General features: G+C 49.4%; 2 long non-coding RNA genes across 2 annotated transcripts in view; both read left to right on the top strand.

The window, feature by feature from the left end:
• The window catches only part of LOC147106411 (uncharacterized), a 47,126-nt gene extending 46,503 nt beyond the window's left edge, over positions 1-623 (top strand). The window contains exon 2 of the long non-coding RNA XR_015081452.1: positions 455-623. This is a non-coding gene — a long non-coding RNA (uncharacterized LOC147106411). The remainder of the gene's footprint in view (positions 1-454) is intronic.
• A 2,072-nt stretch (positions 624-2,695) lies between these two features.
• LOC147106410 (uncharacterized) overlaps positions 2,696-24,847 on the top strand; it is a 60,264-nt gene continuing 38,112 nt past the window's right edge. The window contains exons 1-2 of the long non-coding RNA XR_015081451.1: positions 2,696-3,782; positions 19,474-19,511. This is a non-coding gene — a long non-coding RNA (uncharacterized LOC147106410). The remainder of the gene's footprint in view (positions 3,783-19,473; positions 19,512-24,847) is intronic.

Below are 24,847 nucleotides of genomic sequence, written 5' to 3'. Positions count from 1 at the left end.
TAACACAACATTCTGTAGGTGAGTACTCAATTACTGTATACTGCACATTTCTTGATTTTTTTTATTTATCTTTGTTAAAAATAGCCTCGGTAGATAACCCTCTCCGTCATCCAGAATTTTTGATCAACCGGCAACACGCCGGTCCCGTCGGGGCCGGATACCAAAGAGTTTCCTGTAATCTGTTTCAGTGATGTTAGCTGAGGGATAAATATTGTCCAGGACCCCACGGAGAACTCCCCTGCTCGTCTTCAGAATAGTGCCATGGGATCTTTTACATCCACCTGAGAGAGCAGACGGGGCCTCGGTTTAACGTCTTATCTGAAGTGCGGCACCTCTGACAGTGCAGCACTCCCGCAGCACTGCACTGGGCATGTCAGCCTGGATTTTGATAACAAGCATGATACAACGATAATGGAGTTGTTGACTAATCACAGCAATCAATCTCTATCAACAGACCCAATCATGAGGTGAGGAAAACCCCAGTGGCGGATAGGGTTCCCAACCCTCCCGGATTGGCCTGGTGTTTCCAGGAATTGAAGCTTAATCTGCCGGACAACTGCTGCCAGCAACACCCGGGAGAAAAATCAGCGGGGCATTAAACAAAAAATTGTGTTTTTCTTTCATTTTCTTTGAACACTTTCCATTATTAGTTATAAAAATATTGGAGATAGAAAAAAGGGTCGTTTGACTGAGAGTTAAGAATCATCCAATCGGGTGAGGAAGAGTCTGTTCACTTTCTAATTGGCCGTGAGAAGGCGGGGCAGCGTGATGGACGAGTTGGACAGCCAATGGCGGGAGTGTGGGGGCGGGGTGGCTGGAGGCAGGAAGTCATATGATGAAACCTCCAGGAATACGTCCAATCAGAGTTGGCGACCCCAGTGGCGGAGAGCTTTGGAGACCAGAAGTCCAAAGTCTCCTGTTCCTCCCGAACACTCCACACTCCACCCTCCACCATCTACAAGGCACAAGTCAGGAGTGTGATGGAATACTCTCCACTTGCCTGGATGAGTGCAGCTCCAACAACAATCAAGAAGCTCGACACCATCCAGGACAAAGCAGCCCATTTGATTGGCACCCCATCCACCACCTTAAACATTCACTCCCTCCACCACCGGCGTACCGTGGCTGCAGTGTGTACCATCTACAAGATGCACTGCAGCAACTCGCCAAGGCTTCTTTGAAAGCACCTCCCAAACCCGCGACTTCTTCCACCTAGAAGGACAAGGGCAGCAGGCGCATGGGAACACCACCACCTCCAAGTTCCCCTCCAAGTCACACACCACCCTGACTTGGAAATATATCGGCCGATCCTTCATCGTCGCTGGGTCAAAATCCTGGAACTCCCTCCCTAACAGCACTGTGGGCGTACCTTCACCACACGGACTGCAGCGGTTCAAGAAGGCAGCTCACCACCACCTTCTCGAGGGCAATTAGTGATGGGCAATAAATGCTGGCCTTGCCAGCGATGCCCACATTCCATAAACAAATAAAAAAAACACACACATCACGTCTCAAAGTACTCACGTACTGTATCCCAAAATGTTATTTTGTGAATGAAATCTGACTAATTTGCATTTGAATTAAGCAATACTAAAACCTTTCATTAGAACTGCTAAAGTGACTGAGGCCTCTCAGGATTTGCCAGGAAGGCTCTAGAACAGGGTTTTTTTTTGTTGGAGCCTGATCAACAAATCAAGTCTGCCTCAACATTTGCTTTAAAAAAAATCATCTTTATGAAAGATAAAAGTGAAGAGGTGAAATATAACAACATATCTTCTAGGAACAGGAGGAGGCCATTCAGCCCCTCGAGCCTGTTCTGTCATTCAACTAGATCATGGCTGATCCGTATCTTAACGCCATCTACCTGCCTTGGTTCCACATCCCTTGATACCCTTACCCAACAAAAATCTATCAGTCTCAGTTTTGTCATTTTCAATTGACCCCCAGCCTCAACAGCTTTTTGGGGGAGAGAGTTCCAGATTTCCACTACCCTTTGTGTGAAGAAGTGCTTCCTGACATCACCCCTGAACGACCTAGCTCTAATTTTAAAGTTATTGGGGGCTAAATTCGGCTGATTTGTGCCTCCCGTTAGCGCCCTAAGAGGGTGCTAAGGGGGCGCAAATCAACTAGCGCCTGGGCACATCGCCGCTAATGACATCATCGCCATGCGCAGCGCCCTGCTCGCGCCCCAGCTGTAATATTGGGTGGTGCCCCCCCCCGACTTACCACCGGACGCTATGTCCGCCGGGGTCAGGGGGGGGCCTACCTGTGGCCGGGGTTAAAGGGGAGGTGGCGGGCGGCCATTTTTGTTGCTGGCCGCTTGCCAGCACCTGCCCTCCCCGTTACTGTCTCCGGCCCCAGTGAAGCCCCCCCCGCCGGGTACCGGCTGCTCTCCGTGAGTTTGTCGGCACTCCCGATCCCTGGTGGCCCAGCTGGGCGCCGGGACGCGCTGCGCCAGGCCCCTCCCCTTTAATAAGAGGAGGAAGACCGGCAGTACCGCTGCACATAGCTTCGCGATATTGGCTCGCAGCGCCCCAAGAGGGACGTGGGGCGCTTCCAGTAGCCCCCCTCCTCCCTCTCGGGGCGCTACCTGGGAAAATCGGCCGCGGGGGCACTAACTTTTTGGGGGTGCTATAATTAGCGCCCCGGTGAAGGTAACGGGCGCTACCCAATTTTTACCCCATTAACTCTGGTCTCGTTCCCCAGAGGAAATAGTTTCTCTCTATCTAACCTATCAACTCCTTTAATCATCTTAAACATCTCAATTAGATCACCCCTTAATCTTCTATACTCAAATGGAATACAAGCCTAGTCTATAAAGATAGCAAAATACTGCAGATGTTGGAAATCCAAAATAACAACAGAAAATGCTGGAAAAACTCAGCAGGTCAGGCTTTTGTTTCTTTTATTCTTTTGTCCGATCGCAGCCCTGCCTTCGATCTAGTTTCTTTTCTTTCCAGTTTTGAAGAAGGGTTCAACCCGAAACGTCAACTCAAATTTCTCTCCACGGATGTTGCCTGACCTACTGAGTTTTTCCAGCATTTTCTGTTGTTATTTCCTAGTCTATAAAACCTGTCCTCACAATTAGTATCATTCTGGTGAATCATTCTATTTAAATGTAAATCAACGAAACTCGTTGTTGGAAGAAAAGAACAAAGACAAATTGCATTGCATCAGGTGGCCATTTCCCCCGCCATTAGACCATCCACTTAGACATGAATACAAAGCCCTGACGAAAGGTCATCGACCTGAAACGTTGACTGTGTTTCTCTCTCCGCGGTTGCTGCCTGACTATGCCGAGTGTTTCCAGCGTTTTCTGTGTTTACTCAGACATGATGTCATTGCGATATAAATAGTACACTGTTTACACGCAGCCACAGCAAAAACAATTCAAGGATGTGCAGGACAATCTCCCTGGTGTAAAACTATTCTTTAAAATTTGTTTATGGGATGTGGGCGTTGCTGGCAAGGCCAGCATTTATTGCCCATCCCTAGTTGCCCTTGAGAAGGTGGTGGTGAGCTGTCTTCTTGAACCGTTGCAGTCCCGTGTGGTGAAGGTACTCCCACAGTGCTGTTAGGGAGGGAGTTCCAGGGTTTTGACCCAGCGACGATGAAGGAATGGCGATATATTTCCAAAGTCAGGATGGTGTGTGACTTGGAGGGGAACTTGGAGGTGGTGGTGGTGTTCCCATGCGCCTGCTGCCCTTGTCACAGCAAAATGCTGCAGTTCCTGGGACTGAGGAAGGTGTACAGCGCAAAGATGCCATTCACAAGATCGCAAGGTAATTACAGATGAGGACGGCCATTCAGCCCATCTTAATTCGTCCACTCCTGAATCTCCCTACAGCCAACCCTTTGCAGCAGCCGATTTTTTTTTTCTTAAATGATTCCAGGGTTTTACGCCTCCACTTTTCTATCTGGGAGACCGTTTCAAAAGTACTTTATTGGTCATAAAGCGCTTTGGGACATCGTGAGGTTGGGACAGGCGCTATATAAATGCAGGTTCTTTCATTTGTTTTTGCAGATCACTGCTTCACTTCAGAAAGAAAGGAAGAACTTGCATTTATATAGCGCCTGTCACGACCACCGGATGTCCCAAAGTGATTTACTTTTAAAGTGCAATCGCTGTTGTAATGTAGGAAATGCGGTAGCCAATTTGTGGGCAGGAAGCCATGTTGAGTAAAGACAAACAAGAGGCGTCTTTTACCCACACTTGAAGCAGGTTTTAGTCACTTCGTAAATACAAATAAAGGGGCCTATCACTTGCTTGTGGTCCCAACTGCAAGATTAGTTTGCCAAGAAAGAAAGACTTACATTTATATAGCACCTTTCACGACCACCAGACATCTGAAAGCGCTTCACAGCCAATGAAGTACTTTTGAAGTGTAGTCACTGTTGTAATGTGGGAAAAGCAGCAGCCAATTTGGTTACAACAAGCTCCCACAAACAGCAATGTGATAACCAGATAATCTGTTTTTGGTGATATTGGTTGAGGGATAAATATTGGCCAAGACACCGGGGATAACTCCCCTGCTCTTCTTCGAAATAGTGCCGTGGGATCTTTTATGTCCACCTGTGAGAGCAGACGGGGCCTCGGTTTAACATCTCATCCGAAAGACGGCACCTCTGACAGTGCAGCACTCCCTCAGCACTGCACTGGAGTGTCAGCCTAGTTTTAAGGGGTCAAGTCTCTGGAGTTGGACTTGAACCCACAACCTTCTGAATCAGAGGCAGAGTGTGCTACCCACTGAGCCACAGCTAACACCAAGACAGCCAATGCCGTCACGGGCTGTACGTGGGGTACCTAGGAATCGCCCGCTGAAAAAAAGTAATTGACTCACCTCTGCACATAGAGCTGGGATGAGTGGGAGTGCTTCTCCCGATCCCACATTAAAGGACCCCCAACCCCGATCGCAGCCAGTCCCAGTCCCCCTGCCCCGAGATCCATGACCTCGCCCCGATCTCCCTCCCTCCCGACCCCCAGCGACTCCAGGCTCCCCGACCCAGGCCTTGACCCCGCGGGCCACTGTCGCTACCACTGCCCCCCCCGCCACTCACCAAATCCACCCCACCGGCCAGGCTACTGCTGCCCCACCACCCCATCCCCAACCCACCATCTTACCCCCCCACCCCAACCCACCATCTTACCCCCCCACCCCACCCCAACCCACCATCTTACCCCCCACCCCATCCCACCATCTTACCACCCCCACCCCATCCCACCATCTTACCCCCCCACCCCACCCCATCCAACCATCTTACCCCCCCACCCCACCCCATCCCACCATCTTACCCCCCCACCCCACCCCAACCCACCATCTTACCCCCCCACCCCAACCCAACCCACCATCTTATCCCCCCACCCCAACCCACCATCTTACCACCCCCCCAACCCACCATCTTACCCCTCCACCCCACCCCAACCCACCATCTTACCCCTCCACCCCACCCCAACCCACCATCTTACCCCCCACCCCATCCCACCATCTTACCACCCCCACCCCATCCCACCATCTTACCCCCCCACCCCACCCCATCCCACCATCTTACCCCCCCACCCCAACCCAACCCACCATCTTATCCCCCCACCCCAACCCACCATCTTACCACCCCCCCCACCCTATCCCCATCCCACCGGCCAGGTACTGCTGCCCCTCCCCCCCACACCCTCCCCAGTCCAGCAATTTCCCTTACCCCACCAGACCATTGCTTACCGATTGATATGCGAGGCTCCCCGGGCCTCTCCATCCGCACACGGGGTGTGTGACAGACATCGAGGCCGATATAAGTGCCGAGCCCAATGAGGGAGGGGGCTTTGGAGCAGGTGGCTTTGCCTTTAGCCCCTCGACTGGAAATTGGAGCCTGGGCTGGAAAGATTAAGGGAAACAAATGAAAAAGAGGTCGCCCAATAACAACTTTTAAATCACTATTTGGAATGAAAGGGCCGCAGTGTTCGCCCTTCCTCCCCCTCAGCTAATTACGGGAGCTAATTATGGCGTTCGGCTCTCCCAGAAATGGCTGTAAACATTTTCTATAACCAGTTGCAGGACTACCTTTGACTTGTAAACAGAACGAGCACTGGTGGAGCCTTCGAATCATTGGCCCACGTTACTAACCCGCTGGTTAATGTCTGCCGCCAGTATCTTGGGCCGTAACATGAAGCAGAACCGTGAGGCTGTAAAACAACACTGTCCCCTTAATGAGTGTAAAGTGCACTTATGTTCACAGTCAGCTCAGTCTTCGTGCCAAGCAACACAACAGTAAACCTTTTTTTTAAATTACCTTTACTGTATTATTCCATCAAATTCAGTATATATATTTTCTTTACCTGGCAGCTACCAACCATTGTAAATTTTGAACTCACCAACTGTAAATCATAGAATCATCGTACAGCGCAGAAGGCGGCCGTTCGGCCCATCCTGCCCGAGCCATCCCATTAGTCCCACACCCCCTGCCCTTTGCCCACAGCCCTGCAACGATTTTTTTTCATTTTCAAGTACAGGAAACTCTTTTTTATCCGGCACCGACGAGGCCGGCGTGGTGCCTGTTACGTCCATGTGTAATTGAGACACGGACTGCAGGAGTTGGTTATAACAGGTGTTTACTGACTGGAGACAAAACTGGAACTACTATACAAAGTTACTACACAGGCTTATATACAGGGGTGGTCACTACTGGTACTGCAGTATACAGGGGCTGCAGAATATAGTTCCTTCTTCAAAGTACATACACTACAATTCCTCCCCTTTTAGCTAAACAGTACATAACATTCGATTAATAATTAAATAACATATTTACAGTTACAGTTGCTATACACATTAGCTGAAGTTAAGCAATTATAAATTCAGTCTTTGAGGGGGCTTCCTGATTCTGTCTTGATAACGCCTCTTTGGGGTATCAGGTTCTTCTGGCAAAGTTGATTCGGGATCAACGTCGTTGTTTGGTTCGTCTGCTTCCAATGTCACCGATTCTGAGGTAGATGCAATTGGTACTTCGGTTTCATCACCAGGTGTATCGGATCGTGGTGTGGGTTTGACGTTTTCCAGTGACTCTAGAATCTGGTCAGCATGGCGTCTTACAATGCTCTCTCCAACGTCCACGGTATACATTAGAGGTCCTTGCCGTGTGCAGATTGTTCCTGGCTGCCATTTCTCTGTGCGGTAGTCCCGGGCCAAAACTGGTTGACCTATCTTAAAACTCCTGGTCGGCCTTTCATTCATATTCTGAAACTGCCTGTTCTCCACATCTCTTCTGATGTTTGGCTTAACCAAATCCAAGCGGCATGGTAGTCTTCGATTGAAGAACATCATGGCTGGAGTTTGGTTGGTAACCGCATGTGTCGCATTCCGGTCGGCAAACAAGAAGTTATCCACCTTGTGTTGTAGGGGTATGTCTTCATTACCCATTGCCTTGATAGCCTTCTTGAATGTTTGAACGAACCGCTCAGCCAGTCCAGTGGTGGCTGGATGATATGGGGCGGATGTGTAATGCTTAACACCATTGTTCTTTAAGAACCTCCGGAACTCTTCAGACACAAACTGTGGTCCATTGTCGGAGCAAATCTGTTCAGGCAGCCCATTTCTGGCGAATATGGTTCGTAAGACTGTGATAGTTTTTTCTGTGGTGGTTGAGAACATTTTTATTACCTCTGGCCACTTTGAATGTGCATCCACCGCAATTAAAAACATCGAGCCCATAAATGGACCAGCAAAATCAATGTGCACCCTTTGCCATGGAGATGAGGGCCACTCCCATGGATGTAGAGGGGCTTGTGGTGGGGCGTTTTGGACCTTCTGGCATCCTGTACAGCTCTTGGTCATCTCTTCGATTTCTCTATCGATTCCCGGCCACCACACAAACGCTCTGGCTAAGTTCTTCATTTTTACCCCTCCCAGATGACCCTCATGAAGCTCATTGAGCACTCTATCCTTCAATTTGGGTGGAATTACTACTCTAGATCCACACATCAAGGTTCCTCGGCACACTGACAGCTGTTCTTTTCTCGGCGAGAATGCTGGCAACAGTGGTTCGCCATGTGCTGGCCATCCCTTCACCGTTAAATTATAGACCCTGGAGAGTGTCGGGTCATTTCGTGTTTCCTTTTCTATGTTTGCATTCGTCACAGGTAGACATTCGACTATGGTCGAGTGGAATATCTCCACAGGATCCACTGCAGGTGCTTCTTCCACCGTCAGCAACGGTAGGCGCGACAATCCATCAGCATTCCCATGCTGTTTAGTTCCTTTGTACTCGATGTCATATTGGTGTGCCCCTAGGAAAAGGGACCACCTCTGTAAGCGTTGTGCTGTCATTATCGGGACGCCCTTCTGAGGGTTGAAAATGGAGACAAGAGGTTGATGATCAGTTAGTAGAGTAAATTTCTGACTGTGCAGGTAGTGATTGAACTTCTTCACCCCCCACACCAGGCTGAGGGACTCTCTGTCAATCTGGGCGTAGTTATGCTTGGCTGAAGTTAATGAGCGTGACGCAAAAGCTATCGGCCTCTCTGAACCATCAAGAAATTTATGTGACAGTACCGCTCCAATGCCGTAGGGAGACGCATCACACGCCAGTCTTATCGGTAGTGATGGGTTGTAGTGAGCCAATACTTCTCTTGAAGTGATTAGGCCTTTACTCTTCTGAAAGGCCCACTTACATTCATCGCTCCATTTCCATGCTACTCCAGCTTGTAGTAGGGCGTTCAGTGGGTGCAGAATTGTGGACAAATTCGGCAAAAACTTATGGTAGTAATTCAGCAATCCGAGTTGCGACACATTTTCAGGCGCTGGAGCCTTAACTACCGCTTCAATTTTGTCAGGGGACTTATGTAACCCCTCTTCATCAATCACGAGGCCACAATACGATATCTGTTTCTTAAAAAACTCGCACTTGGGGCGATTGGCTTGTAGCCCATGTTCTCTTAGTCTAGTGAGCACCTGCTCTAGGTTGGCAAGGTGTTCACTGTCATCTTCACCTGTCACTAGGATGTCGTCCAAGTAACACTGAGTCCCCGGAATCCCTTGCAGGACTTGTTCCATCGCTCTTTGCCATATCGCTGGAGCTGATGCTACTCCGAATACCAGTCGATTATACTGGTAAAGACCTTTGTGAGTGTTTATCGTGAGATACTTCCTCGAGGATTCTTCAACCTCCATCTGCAAATATGCTTGTGCTAGGTCAATGTTTGTAAAACGCTTCCCTCCAGATAGTGAGGCAAAAATATCTTCTATCCTCGGGAGAGGATACTGTACTGTGTGAAGGACTGGGTTCACCGTCACCTTGAAGTCCCCACAGATGCGAACCTTCCTTGGCTCCTCAGACTTATTGTTTAATGTTTTCTTCATGACAGGAATGATGGGTGTCGCCCACTCACTCCAGTCTATCTTAAATAACATGCCTGCATTCTCCAGGTTCTCCAGCTCTGCCTCGACGGCTGGCCGAATTGTATACGGTACCGGTCTTGCTTTGAAAAACTTGGGAATTGCATTCTCTTCTATTTTTATCGAGGCGGTTACGCCTTTAAGAGTTCCCAGTTCTTGTTGAAATACCTCTTTAGCGTTAGCTAAGATTTTTGACAATCGTCCAGGTGTGACGTCGTCATCCTTTTTACCAGCCACAGTCAGTGCCTGAATGGAGTGCCAGTCTAAACTTATCTTTCTGATCCATTCACGTCCCAATAACGGTGGTCCACCATCTTGCAGTATGTACAGATACAATTTCTGTATTTCCTTGCCGTTGTATTCGACAGGCACCCTTATTTTCCCTCTGGGGTATATTTTCTGCCCCGTATACGTCTTCAAGACAATGGATGTGTCTTTCAAGGGTATGTGTGAGAATAGCCGCTCATAGTCTCCTCGATTCATGACGGTCAGGGCTGATCCTGTATCCAATTCCATTTTGACTTGGGACCCTGCTATCGTGAAGGTGACCCAAATGGTTTGGTGATCCTCTTTTGCGATTATGTTGTGAAGTTTGAGACAGCTTAGTCTCTTGTTCCCGGATTCACTATCGCTCTTCTGGTCTTCAGAATTACTGTCCATCATCTTTTGTACTTTCCTGTACTGTTCCTTAGTAGCCTTTTTGTTGTCGTTAGTCTTCTTCCCGGACCTGCAAACTCGTGCAATGTGTCCCATCTTTCCGCATTGCCTGCATATTTTGTCCTTGGACCAGCAGTCCTTCTGGTCATGGGTTGTTCTGCCGCAGCGATAACATTTTTCAAATCCCCGTGTCATTTCATGGGTGCCATATTCCTGTGGCTTTTGCTGTATTTCCGCAGCTCCCCTTGCTGCTGCTTCGTACGATACTGCCACGCTGAAAGCCTTATCTAGCGTCAGCTCTTTCTCTGAGAGTAACCTCTTCTGGGTTCCTTCACTCAGGAGTCCACAGACAAATTTGTCCCGTAGGGTATCTGCCAGTCCTGCTCCGAACTGGCAGTGCTTTGATAGCTTGCGTAGTTCCGTAAGGTAATCAGCATTGCTCTCATCTTTATGCTGATTTCTCTTTTGGAATTTAAATCTTTCTGCTATCAGCAGCCGTGTAGGATTTAGGTGTTCCTGTAGGATATCAACAATTTCGTTAAAACTCTTCGCCATCGGTTTGGCTGGAGTGATCAGGTTCCGCAATAGGCCGTACGTTCTTGCGCCCATTAAGTTTAGTAGTACCGATGCCTTTTTCTCATCGGCTACTTCATTTGCCTTGCAATTTCATTCGACTCTTTCCACATACATGGTCCAGTCTTCTATTGCATTATCGAAGGCAGTGATATTGCCAGTCTTCGGCATCTTGGAGATCTGAGATGGCGCCTCCCGCGCTTTGCCTTCTTCCCCGATTGAACAAAATGGCGCCTCCCGCACTTTGCCTTCTTCCCCGCTGGATTAAGATGGCGCCTCCCGCGCTTTCTGTCTTCTCCGCTGCTGCTAGCGCTGTTGCTGGTGTTTTTATGCCTTGATGGCGACGCCCTATGGTCTTCGCGCACTTCCCCCCCGCGCTGCTGCTAACGCCGCTCTCCACGGTCTCCGTGGCAAACTGCAGCTCCTTGCGGCTTTCTGCGCTTCTAATTTCTTTAATTTTAATTACTGTTCCCGTCGTCAGAGCAAACCCTACAGGACACTTTCCTCCCTCTTCTCGGGTCTGTACGCTGCCCGGCTTCGTAGCACGGGCCGCGCCCTGTGTGCTCCACCCTCTCTCTCTCTCTCTCCTCTTCCCGACAACGCTGCTCGGCCCCGTTGAAAGGCCACCCGATCGAGCTCTAGCCCGCCGCAGCCCAGGAAGGATCAGTGTACTACCTGCCACCAGCCCGATTAGCTGGAACTCCATAGACACGATAACCAAGCCCCGCTCTCGACAGCCTCTCCTGCAAATCTTCGAATTTGATGAATCAGAGGCGGTTGCCTACGGTCGACGCCCGTTTCTTCTGTTTGTTTTTTTTTTTCTTTTCTTCCTTCTGGCCTCGACCTCTAACAACTTCGCTTCAGGGATGGATCCCCATGAGGTGGTGCAGAACTGTAGGTAAGTTCGGATCTGTTCGTCGCCAGTGTTACGTCCGTGTGTAATTGAGACACGGACTGCAGGAGTTGGTTATAACAGGTGTTTACTGAGTGGAGACAAAACTGGAACTACTATACAAAGTTACTACACAGGCTTATATACAGGGGTGGTCACTACTGGTACTGCAGTATACAGGGGCTGCAGAATATAGTTCCTTCTTCAAAGTACATACACTACAGTGCCGGTTGATCAAAAAGTCCGGATTACAGAGAGGTATAATTACCAAGGTACGAGAGCTCCGTACACGGTCACAGATCCAGGCGTCCCTGTTGTATGGCAACAGGTGGAGGAACCCCGGTTACACGGCCACTAATATGAAGTAAAACTTACCTGAACCTACTCCTGAATTTTGCCGGTTAAGAGAGATTTCCGGTTATTTAGGTGCCGGTAAAAAGAGAGTTTCCAGTATTTATCCAATTCCCTTTTGAAAGTTACTATTGAATCTGCTCCCACCGCCCTTTCAGGCAGCGCGTTCCAGATCACAACAACTCGCTGCGTAAAAAAAAAAAATGATTCTCCTGACCTTCCCCTCACTGGTTCTTTCGCCGCTTCCTTTAAATCTGTGTCCTCCGGTTACCGACCCTCCTGCCGGTGGAAACAAATCAAAAACACTTCATAATTAGGGGTACGGTAGCATAGTGGTTATGTCAGTGGGCTAATAATCCAGAGACATGAGTTGTGAAGAGGGCACAACGAATTCGCAAAGGGATATAGACAGGCTAAGTGAGTGGGCAAACATTTGGCAGACGGAATATAATGTGGGAAAGCACTTTGGTAAGAAAAATAAAAAAAGCTAATTATTATTTAAATGGAGAGAGATTACAAAATGCTGCGGTACAGAGGGACCTGGGGGTCCTTGTACATGAAACACAAAAAGTTAGCATGCAGGTACAGCAAGTAATCAAAAAGGCAAATGGAATGTTGGCCTTTATTGCAAGGGGGTTGGTGTATAAAAGTAGGGAAGTCCTGCTACAACTGTACAGGGTATTGGTGAGACCACACCTGGAGTACTGCGTACAGTTTTGGTCTCCTTATTTAAGAAAGGTTATACTTGCATTGGAGGCAGTTCAGAGACGATTCACGAGGTTGATTCCTGAGATGAGAGGGTTGACTTATGAAGAAAGGTTGAGCAGGTTGGGCCTATACTCATTGGAATTCAGAAGAATGAGAGGTGACCTTATTGAAACATATAAGATTCTGAGGGGGCTCGACAGGGTAGGTGCAGAGAGGATGTTTCCCTTCGTGGGGGAATCTAGAACTAGGGGGCATAGTTTCACAATAAGGGGTCGCCCTTTTAGAACTGAGATGAGGAATTTCTTCTCTCAGAGGGTCGTAAATCTGTGGAATTCTCTGCCCCAGAGAGCCGTGGAGGCTGGGTCATTAAATACATTTAAGGTGGAGATAGACAGATTTTTGAAAATAAGGGAGTGATGGGTTATGCGGAGCGGGCAGGGAAATGGGGCTGAGCCCAAGATCAGATCAGCCATGATCTCATTAAATGGCGGAGCAGGCTTGAGGGGCCGAATGGCCGACTCCTGCCCCTATTTCTTATGTTCTTATGTTCTAAACCCCACCACGACAGTTGGAGGAATTTAAATTCAGTTAATTAAATAAATTTAGAATTTAATAAAAGCTAGTATCCGTAATGGTGACCATGATTGTTGTAAAACCCATCTGGTTCACTAACGTCCTTTAGGAAAGGAAATCTGCCGTCCTTACCCGGTCTGGCCTATAATGTGACTCCAAACCCACAGCAATGTGGTTGACTCTTAACTGTCCCTCTGAAATGGCCGAGCCACTCAGTTGTACAAACCGCGACGACAAAGTCAACACTGCGGGAGCACCTTCACCACATGGACTGCAGCGGTTCAAGAAGGTGGCTCACCACCACCTACTCAAGGGCAATTAGGGATGGGCAATAAATGCTGGCCTTACCAGCGACGCCCAGATCCCGAGAATGAATAAATTTAAAAAAAATGATGTTTGGTGAATTCATGTTCTTCACACTCCACCGCACTAAACTCAGTGTGTTAATTGGGTGGCAAGATCCCAAATTGACTCAGGAGGCAAGTGGAGCCAGACCGCCTCCTCTGGGGAGTCTGGTCTCATCGCTGCTTCATTTCAGTGTTCGGCTGATCCCTGACTCCAGATTCAGGCTCCATGGCTTCACCCCCTCCCTACCCCTGTAACCTCCTCTAGCTCGACAACCAATGTTCCTGTTAAGCGGTGAGGCTGCGCCGCGGTCTGGAGGTCCTGCGCAGGCCACCTGCGAGCTTCACAATGGGAAAAGCCGCGTATGCGCGGAAACTTGAATGGGCACCGCACCCAAAAAAAAAAAATTGGAGTGAGCATTGCCTACAACCCGCTGAGATCTTTAGCCTTCCTACAATTCTGGCCTGTTGGCACATCCCCTACTTCCTTCACCCCAGCTTGCTCCCGGCTAAGAGACTCGAGGAGTTCGGCACCTTCCCGGATGCTTCTCCTCCACTTTGAGAGGTCTTGGGCCAGGGATTCCCAGGTGTCGGAGGGGATGTTGCACTTTTTCAAGGAGGCTTTGAGGGTGTCCTTGAAGCGTTTCCTCTGCCCACCTGGGGCTCTGGAATTCCCTCCCTAAACCTCTCCGCCTCTTTCTCCTTTGAGTCGTTCCTTAAACCTACAACTTTGACCAAGCTTTTGGTCACCTGTCCTAATGTACCCTCCTTTCTTCATTTCTTCTTAGGCAGTCCCTCGGAACCGAGGATGACATGCTTCCATGCTCTAAGAATGAGTTCGCAGGTGACTGATGAGACCATTGCGGGACCTACAGTCTCTGTCACAGGTTGGGCAGACGGTGGTTGAAAGGACGGGTGGGTGGGGTGCTTGGGTTGACCTGCGCTCATTGCGCTGTTTGCGCTTGAGTTCCACTTGCTCCCAGCGAAGAGACTCGAGGTGTTCGGCACCTTCCCGGATGCTTCTCCTCCACTTTGAGAGGTCTTGGGCCAGGGATTCCCAGGTGTCGGAGGGGATGTTGCACTTTTTCAAGGAGGCTTTGAGGGTGTCCTTGAAGCATTTCCTCTGCCCGCCTGGGGCTCTCTTGCCGTGTTGGAGCTCCGCATAGAGCACTTGTTTTGGGAGTCTCGTATCAGGCATGCGGACAATGTGGCCCGTCCATCGGAGCTGATCGAGCATGGTCAGAGCTTCGATGCTGGGGATGTTGGCCTGAGCAAGAACACTGATGTTGGTGCGCCTATCCTGCCAATTGATTTGCAGGATCTTGCAGAGGCAGCGTTGGTGGTACCTCTCCAGTGCTTTGAGGTGCCTGCTATACATGGTCCATGTCTCTGAAGCATCAGGTGGGCAGGAACCACTACTGCTCTGTGGACCATGAGCTTGGTGCCGAGTTTGAGGTCCTGGTCTTCAAACACACTCTTCATCAGGCAACCGAAGGCTGCACTGGCACACTGAAGGAGGTGTTGGACTTCATCATCGACGTCTGCCCTTGTTGACAGTAGGCTCCCGAGGTATGGAAAGTGGTCCACGTTGTCCGAGGCCTCGTTGTGGATTTTGATAATCGGGGGGCAGTACAGTGTGGCGGGGGCAGGTTGGTAGAGGACCTTTGTCTTACAGATGTTTAGTGTGAGGCCCATGCTCTCGTATGCTTCGGTAAACTTGTTGACGACGGTTTGGAGTTTGACCTCCGAGTGAGCGCAGACGCAAGTGTCGTCGGCATACTGTAATTCGATGACAGAGGATGGGATGACCTTGGACCTGGACTGGAGGCGACGGAGGTTGAACAGTTTCCCATTTGTTCTGTAGATTAGCTCCACTCCAGCGGGGAGCTTACTGAGGGTGAGATGGAGCATTGCAGCAAGGAAGATCGAGAAGAGCTTTGGTGCAATGACACAGCCTTGCTTGACCCCAGTCCATACGTGAATTGGGTCTGTGGTGGATCCGTTGGTCAGGATCACGGCTTTCATGTCGTCATGAAGCAGGCGGAGGATAGTGACAAACTTTTGAGGGCAGCCGAATTTGAGGAGGACACTCCATAATCCCTCACGGTTGACAGTGTCGAAGACTTTTGTGAGGTCAAAGAAGGCCACGTACAGCGGTTGGTGCTGTTCCCTGCATTTCTGTTGTATTTGACGCGTGGTGAAGATCATGTCCATTGTGCCCCTTAGTGGACTGAATGCACATTGCGACTCTGGGAGGAGCTCTTCAGCCACTGGGAGAAGGCGATTGAGGAGGATTCTTGTGATGACTTTCCCTGTGGCAGATAGCAGGGAAACTCCTCTGTAATTACCGCAATCGGACTTGTCACCTTTCTTGAAGATGGTCACAACTACGGCGTCTCTGAGATCCCCTGGCATGCTCTCCTCCTTCCAGATAAGAGAAATGAGTTCATGTATTCGTGCCAATAGTGCTTCTCCGCCATGCTTTAGTGCCTCGGCAGGGATTTCCTCTGCTCCTGAGGTCTTGTTGTTCTTCAGTTGTCGGATGGCCTTTTCAACCTCATGCCGGGCGGGGTTGTGCTGAGGTGGTGGCGGGTAGCATGCTGTGGGATGGAGTTGAGTACACTCGCATCGAAGACAGAGTCTTGGTTAAGGAGGTCTTCGAGGTGCTCCTTCCAGCAGGCACTGACTGCCTCTCTGTCCTTGATGAGTACCTCTCTGTTCTTGGCCTGCAGTGGGGAAGGGCCTTGGGTGCTTGGGCCGTAGGTGGTCTTGACTGCGCTAAAGTATCCACGCATGTCGTGGTTGTCGGCTAGCTGCTGGATCTCCTGCACTTTCTCCACCCACCATCTGTTCTTTAAGTCGTGAGTTTTTTGTTGGACCTCGGCCTTCAGGCGTCTGTAGAGCTGCTTTCTTGCTCTCGAGTGCTTTTGCTGTTTCCAGATCAGGAATGCCTTGCGCTTGCTGCTTATTAGCTCCTGGATCTCCTGGTCATTCTTGTCGAACCAGTCTTGGTGTTTCCTGGTCGAGTGACCGAGCGTCTCTTCACAGGTGCTGATTATGGAGGCCTTGAGTGCAGACCAGACGCTGTGGACACTCTGTGTCTTTGAATCACTGGGAGTCATCAGTTTGGTTGTGAGGCGCAGGCTGAATAGGGCTTTCTTAGCAGGGTCTTTGAGTGCTCCAGCGTTGATTTTCCTGCGGCATTGCTTCTGTTGCCGCCGCTGTTTTGGGGCTACGTTGATGGAGATGACAGAGTGGATTAGGCGGTGGTCTGTCCAGCAGTCATCAGCTCCTGTCATGGCACAGGTGATGCGGATGTCCTTGCGGTCCCTCAGTCGGATGGTGACGTAGTCCAGCAGATGCCAGTGCTTGGAGCGAGGGTGTTGCCATGAAGCCTTGTACTTGTCTCGCTGATGGAACAAGATGTTGGTTATGACAAGGCCATGTTCTAAGCATTTCGTCAGGAGGAGGGTACCGTTGGAGTTGGCTTTCCCTGCCCCCTCTCTGCCGATCACACCTCCCCAGAGGTCTGTGTCCTTTCCAACTCTGGCGTTGAAGCCGCCAAGGAGGATCAGCTTGTCGCCCGTTGGGACTTGGGACAGGGATTGTTTGAGGCTGGAGTAGAATTCCTCTTTGGTCTCGTCTATGGCTTCCAGTGTTGGGGCGTATGCACTGATGACCGTAGCGCACTGGTTCCAGGCTAGGGTGAGCCGAAGAGTCATGAGGCGTTCGTTTATTCCACAAGGCGAGTCTCTGAGACGTTCAACTGGCTCATTTTTTATGGCGAAGCCCACCCCATGGAGGCAGCATTCTTCTTCAGGTTTACCTTTCCAGAAGATGGTGTAACCACTGCCTTGCTCCTTGAGCTGTCCTTCCCCTGCCACTTAGGGCGGCGATGTCAATGTTGAAACGCCTGAGCTCCCGGGCAACGATAGCAGTACGGCGTTCCGGTCTGTCACTGTTGGGGTTGTCCATGAGGGTCCTGATGTTCCAGGTCCTGAACTTCATTTTAAAGGGTGGAAGATGCCTGTGCGTGAATTATTTTAATGTGGGGTGGCCGTTGCACACCAGCTACCACACGGGCTTGACAGAGCAAGGTCTTGGTCCAATGGCAAGGGGATCCAAGACGATTGGAGACCAGGCTCTGCTACATCGGCCTAGCACACACACACAAACATGCTGCTACTGTCCTCCTGCCTCCTTCCCGCGGGTCCTCGCACCTGGCTCCCTCGACCTCGCTCCTGGGTCCCGGCCTCACTGCTCCTCCCGTCCCTGCTCCTGGCCCTCGTCCTCGCTCCTGGGCCTTGTCCTCGCTCTTGGGCCTCGTCCTTGCTCCTGGGTCCTGGCCTCACTGCTCCTCCCGTCCTCGCTCCTGGGTCCCGACCTCACTGCTCCTCCCGTCCCTGCTCCTCCCGTCCTCGCTCCTGGGCCTCATCCTCGCTCCTGGATCCGACCTCGCTGCTCCTCCAGTCCCTGCTCCTGGGCCTCGGCTTCGCTCCTGGGCCTCGGCCTCGCTAGCTAGGGCAGACTAGCTAAAAGAGGATGCTGGGCTGAATACATCAACATTTTTGTTCAAGGGTGCAGTAGGTGACAAAGATTCTCCTGGTTATCCTGGATTGTGTGGACCTCTTAGCTGGAGCTCCTCAGGCTCCATCTGACGTCACTTTTCCAGATGTAGAATTTTTTCAGATTCTTCCCTGTGTCACAAAGACGCCTCTGCTCTCCGTCGCTCCTCCCGCCCTTTAAGGCCTCTTTTAATGTTGACTCAAAGCTTAAAGTACAACATCTCTTGTTATTAAAAGTAGGCATTTGATACGCTCCATTTACTTGATGTTAACATTGGTTACGGTTGGATTAAGCTACACTCTTAGGGCAAAAACCCAGCTGTCCTGGCCGGCATTTATGCCTCAACCAACAATTAAAGCAGATGATCTGGCCATTTATTTCTTTGCTGTTTGTGGGAGCTTGCTGTGTGCAAATTGGCTGCTGCGTTTCCTGCATTACAACAGTGAATATCACATCAAGAGTAAAAGCTAGAATGGGAGAAGGTTGAACATGAAGAAAACTACCGTTCTGCAAAGAGGGAAGATAAATTGATTGAGATCTTAATTTAAAAATGGGGGCTAAGGCCCTAAATGTAAGATAGTCACCAATAAATCCAATCGGGAATTCATGAGAAACTTCTTCACCCAGAGAGTGGTGAGAATGTGGAACTCGCTACCACAGGGAGTGGTTGAGGCGAATAGTATAGATACATTTAAGGGGAAGTTAGATAAACACATGAGGAAGAAAGGAATAGAAGGATACGAACATATGAACATACGAATTAGGAACAGGAGTCGGCCACTCGGCCCTTCGAGCCTGCTCCGCCATTCAATAAGATCATGGCTGATCCGATTACTCCACCTTCCCGCCTACCCCCGATAACCTTTCACCCCCTTGCTTACCAAGAATCTATCTACCTCGGCCTTAAAAATATTCAAAGACTCTGCTTCCACCACTCACTTAACTTATCTATATCCCTTTGTTGCCTCCTTATGTCCTCTTCACAATTTACTTTTCTACCTATCTTTGTGTCATCAGCAAATTTAGCAACCATACCTTCGGTCCCTTCATCCAATTCATTTATATAGATTGTAAAAAGTTGAGGCCCCAGCACTGATCCCTGTGGCACACCACTTGTTTCCTGTTAGCTAGCCAATCTTTTATCCATGCCAATATGTTACCCCCTGCACCATGAGCTTTTATTTTCTGCAATAACCTTTGATGTGGCACCTTATCAAATGCCTTCTGGAAATCTAAGTACAGTACATCTGATGGAGAGAGATGAAATAGGGGTGGGAGGAGGCTCGTGTGGAGCATAAACACCGGCACGGACCAGTTGGGTTGAATGGCCTGTTTCTGTGCTGTACATTCAGTGTAATTTTATGTAAATATGATGCCAGTGGAATTTCTGCGGTAAATTCTCCAATAAAGTTCTTTCCTTCTCCCTCAGACCGCGAGGCACTCATGCGCAAACAGGCTGGAGCGTAGGTATTAATCTTCATTTTGTTCTCTGCTTTCATAGGATTTAGTGGATGACTGATTTGGGGTCTAAAGTAAATTGCTTGCAGACGTGTGCGGAGCATCATCCATTTAAAGATAACAGATGGCTGCGGATTTGTCTGGACCTGTTTCACTCGGGTCATTGTCCTTCAACGCATTCCAAATAATATTAGTGTGTGTTTATCCGTTCATTAAACCTGAGCTCATACTATGTGGCAGAATTGAAAGACCTGGACAATCTACCTGTCCTGTTGTTAAAACAATGTGACTGATAGAGGGCTATAAGAATACGCAACATAGCTGGAGTTGGAGGACTTGCATATTTTTTTTAATCCATTCATGGGATGTGGGCGTCGCTGGCAAGGCCAGCATTTATTGCCCATCCCTAATTGCCCTCGAGAAAGTGTTGGTGAGCCGCCTTCTTGAACCGCTGCAGTCCGTGTGGTGAAAGTTGCTCCCACAGTGCCGTTAGGGAGGGTGTTCCAGGATTTCGACCCAGCGGCACTGAAGGAATGGACGATATATTTCCAAGTCAGGGTGGTGAGTGACTCGGAGGGGAAGTCGGAGGTGGTGGTGTTCCCATGCGCCTGCTGCCCTTGTCCTTCTAGGTGGAAGAGGTCGCGGGTTTGGGAGGTGCTGCCGAAGAAGCCTTGGCGAGTTGCTGCAGTGCATCTTGTAGATGGTACACACTGCAGCCACGGTGCGCCGGTGGTGGAGGGAGTGAATGTTTAATTTACCATAAATTTCTATATAAAATCGATATGGAACTCTTACAGACTCCACCATGGGCAGTTTCCCAATTCAAATGAAAGAAAGAACTTGCGCTTATACAGCACCTTTGACCTCAGGATATCCCAAAGTGCTTCACAGCTAATGAAGTACTTTTAAAGTAGAGGCATTGTTGTAATGTAGAAAATGCAGTTGCTGATTTGCACAGCAAGCTCCCACAAACAGCAATGTGATAAATGACCAGATACTCAATTTTTTTTTGTGATGTTGATTGAAGGATTAATATTGGTCAGGACACCGGGGAGACCTCCCCTGCTCTTTTTTGAATAGTGTCATGGGGTCTTTTACGTCCACCTGGGAGGGCAAACGGGGCCTCAGTTTAACATTGGTGGTGTGCCCTCACCGCCCGCCCATTCAGCCCTCACAATCCACCCGCCCAATCCGCCCACACAATCCACCCGCCCAATCCGACCACACAATCCTCCCGCCCAATCCACCCGCTCATCCTCCCGCCAATCCGACTACACAATCCGCCCACACAATCCGCCCACACAATCCTCCCGCCCAATCCATCTTAAAGGAGGAGAGGGAGGTTAGGAGGCGGAGAGGTTTAAGGAGGGAATTCCAGAGCTTAGGGTTTAGACAGCTGAAGGCACAGCCGCCAATGGTGGAGCGATTAAAATTAGGGAAGCGCAAGACGTCAGAGCTGGAGGAGCGCCGAGATCTCAGATGGTGGTAGGCTGGAGGAGGTTAGAGAGTTAGAGAGGGGCGAGGCCATGGAGGGCTTTGAAAAAAAGGAAGAGAATTTTAAAATTGAGGCGTTTCCAGACCAGGAGCGAATGTAGGTCAGCGAGCACAGGGGTGGTGGGTGAACGGGACTTGGGGTGAGTTAGGACACGGGCAGCAGAGTTTTGAATGAGCTTAAGTTTATGTAAGGTGTAAGATGGGAGGTCAGCCCGGAGAACATTGGAATAGTCAAGTCTAGAGGCAACAAAGGCATGGATGAGGGTTTCAGCAGCAGATAAGTTGAGGCACGGGTGGAGTTGGGTGATGCTACGGAGTATGTTGGGGCTCTTGGTGATGGCGCGGATATGTGGTTGGAAGCTCAACTCGGAGTCAAATATGACACTAAGGTTGCGAACAGGTTGGTTCAGCCTCAGGCAGTTGCCAGGGATTGATGGAGTCAGTGGCTCGAGAACGGAGTTTGTGGTGGGGACCAAAGACAGTGACTTTGGTCTTCCCAATATTTAGGTGGAGGAAATTTCTGATCATCCAGTAGTGGATGTCGGACAAGCAGTCTGACAAATCAGAGACAGTCAAAGTAACATAGCTCCGCTTTTTATGGGCTCCCAAAAATGAGGGGGTTAGGGGTCAATGGGACAATCTCGCTGGAGATACCAGAATTCAGAGAGGAGGCTGGATTGGACCGGGGCTCCACTCACCGGGACTATCTGCAGTGGGGTTCAAACCCTGCACCTCCTGCCTCAGAGGCAGGAACGGTACCACTCATTCCTGGTCCGTGTGGAAAAGGAGTTATTCTTTGTAGCAGTTTGATACAACTGAATGGCTTGCTCGGTCACTTCAGATGGAAGTTAAGAGTCAACCACATTGGTGTGGGACTGGAGTCACGTATAGGCCGGACCAGGTAAGAACGGTTTTGGAGTTTTAAATGACAATCCAACAGCTTCATGCTGTCACTTTCATGAGCTAGTTACTTCTATATTTTTATTTCTATATTTTTATTCAACTGAATTCAAATGATCAAACTGCCATGGTGGGATTTAAACTCATGTTCACTGGATTAATAGTCCAGTGTCATAACCCCAACCCAAACCAACCCAACGAACCTAATCGGAGGCGGCGGCGGGGCTGGGACATGAAGGAGAGAGCGGAGGAACAGCGCGGACCTGATTGGACGAGGCGGCGGCGGGGGTGGGACATGAAGGAGAGAGCGGAGGAACAGCGCGGACCTGATCGGACGAGGCGGCGGCGGTGGGACATGAAGGAGAGAGCGGAGGAACAGCGCGGACCTGATCGGACGAGGCGGCGGCGGGGGTGGGGCATGAAGGAGAGAGCGGAGGAACAGCGCGGACCTGATCGGACGAGGTGGCGGCGGTGGGACGTGAAGGAGAGAGCGGAGGAACAGCGCGGACCTGATCGGATGAGGCGGCGGTGGTGGGACATGAAGGAGAGAGCGGAGGAACCACGCATACCTAATTGGAGGCGGTGGCCGAACCTTCCACGATTTCCAAAAAAAACCAGGTGTAACGTCACAGGACAGCAGGTAGGTGATTGATTGGTGAGTATTAAGATTTTTTGTGGACAGTGAGACTGTCCCGAGCAATCATGTCTGCAGGAGATGTCTCCATCTCAAATCTCTCCGGCTCAGAGTCATGGAGCTGGAGTGCGAGTTGGAGACACTCCGACACATAAGGGAGGGTGAGGAATTTCTGGACAGTTTTATCCACAATACAGTCGCACCCCAGAGGAAAGCGCAGGTTCAGGAATGGGAGGGTCTGACTGTTAGGGAGACGGGTAGTGTGGATTTAGGAGAGGTTGAGAAGGAGGTCCCGCAGACACTGGTCCTGTCCAACAGGTAGGGTGTATTCACTACCTGTGAGGACAAGGAGAAAGACTGCTGAAAGAATGCAGACCAAGGCACCGTGGCTCAGAAGGCTGTCCAAGGCGGGGAAGAGCAGAATAGAAATGTGGTAGTGATAAGGGGCTCTAGTTAGGGGGATAGATAGCATCCTCTGCAGCCAAGAACGAGAATCCCAACGGGTGTGTTGCCTACCTGGTGCCAGGGTAAGGGATATCTCACAGCGGCTAGAGAGGAACGTGTAAAGGGAGGGGGTAAATCCAGTTGTCGTGGTCCATGTTGGAACAAATGACATAGGTAGGAACAGGGAGGAGGTCCTGCTGAAAGAGTATCATGAGTTAGGCTCTAAATTAAAAAGCAGGACCTCGAGGGCAATAATCGCCGGATTACTGCCCGAGCCACATGCAAATTGGCATAGAAGCAGTCAGATCAGGAGAATTAACACGTGGCTAAAGAGCTGGTGTGGGAAAGAGGGGTTCCTTTTCATGGGACACTGGCACCAGTTCTGGGACAGGAAGGAGCTGTACCGATGGGACGGGCTCCACCTGAACTGGGTTGGGACCCATGTCCTAGCGGAAATGGTAAATAGGGAGTTGGCAAAGGCTTTAAACTAGTAAGGTGGGGGGGGAGGGAATCTAGAAGAAACGTAACCAGCCTAAATATAAACAAAACAGGAAAAGAGAGCATAGGAAAGAATAAAGTAAGCAAGGACATTGATGGCAAGGGAATAAATAGAGTTATAGAACAGGAGTCTAAAAAGATGGTTAAACATAAAGTGAGAGGAAATCCTATTAAAAATGAGTTCAACTGTCTGTAGGAGAAAATTGAAGAACATCTAGAAACCAAAAATATAATAATGAATAGTCAACATGGATTTCAAAAGGGAAAGTCTTGTTTGACCAACCTTATTGAATTTTTTGAAGAGGTAATAGAGAGTAGACAATGGTAATGCAGTACAGGAAGCTTTTTTTTATCCAGCACGGACGGGACCGACGTGGTGCCGGTTCATCAAAAATTCCGGATAACTGAACGCTATAGTAAAAGATACGGAGCGGAGAGCTGAGAGCTCCGTATAAAGCAACAAACCCTGTTGCTTAGCAACAACTGTAGAACAATGGCCACAAGTTCCAAGCGTCTCTGTAGCTTAGCAACAGCTGCAGCCACAGCCTTGCACAGCAACAGATGGAAGAAGGCAAATACAATATGAAGTAAAACCTACTCCTGAATTTTGCCGGTTAACCGAGATTTCCGGTTATTTAGGTGCCGGTAAATCGAAAGTTTCCTGTAGTTGCAATTTATCTGGATTTTCAAAAGGTCTTCGATAAGGTAGCCCATAATAGACTGATGAACAAGGTCAGAGAATGCAGAGTCAGGGGACAAGTAGCAGAATGGATTGCTGGCTGGCTTCAGGACAGAAAGCAGAGAGTGGGAGTAAAGGGTAGCTATTCGCAGGGACAGAAGGTGGGTAGTGGTGTTCCACAAGGATCAGTGCTGGGACCTCTGTTGTTCACAATTTACGTTAACGATTTAGACTTTGGAATCAAAAACACAATTTCTAAATTTGCAGATGACACCAAATTACAGGACGACATTAGTAAACTTGCAGAATGGGCATATAATTGGCAAATGAAGTTCAACATAGATAAATGTGAGGTATTACATTTTGGTAGGAAGAATAGGGAGGTCATTTATCACTTGGAGGGTGCGAGTCTGGGTGGGGTAGATGAACAAAGGGATCTCGGATTACAAATACACAAATCACTAAAAGTTGCGACACAGGTTAGCAAGGCCATAAAAAAAGCAAACCAAGCACTAGGGTTTATTTCTAGAGGGATAGAATTGAAAATTAGGGAAGTTATGCTAAACCTGTATCGAACCTTGGTTGGACCACACTTGGAGTACTGCGTACAGTTCTGGTCACCATATTATAAAAAGGATATAGAGGCACTGGAGAGGGTGCAGAGAAGATTTACAAGGATGATACCAGAAATGCGAG

This window comes from Somniosus microcephalus, chromosome 16 (genome assembly GCF_052327205.1).
Source record: "Somniosus microcephalus isolate GS21.2 chromosome 16, FLI_Smic_1.0, whole genome shotgun sequence".
Lineage (NCBI taxonomy): Eukaryota > Metazoa > Chordata > Chondrichthyes > Squaliformes > Somniosidae > Somniosus > Somniosus microcephalus.
Note: the sequence above shows the minus strand (reverse complement) of the source record. Positions and strands in the feature narration are given on the sequence as shown.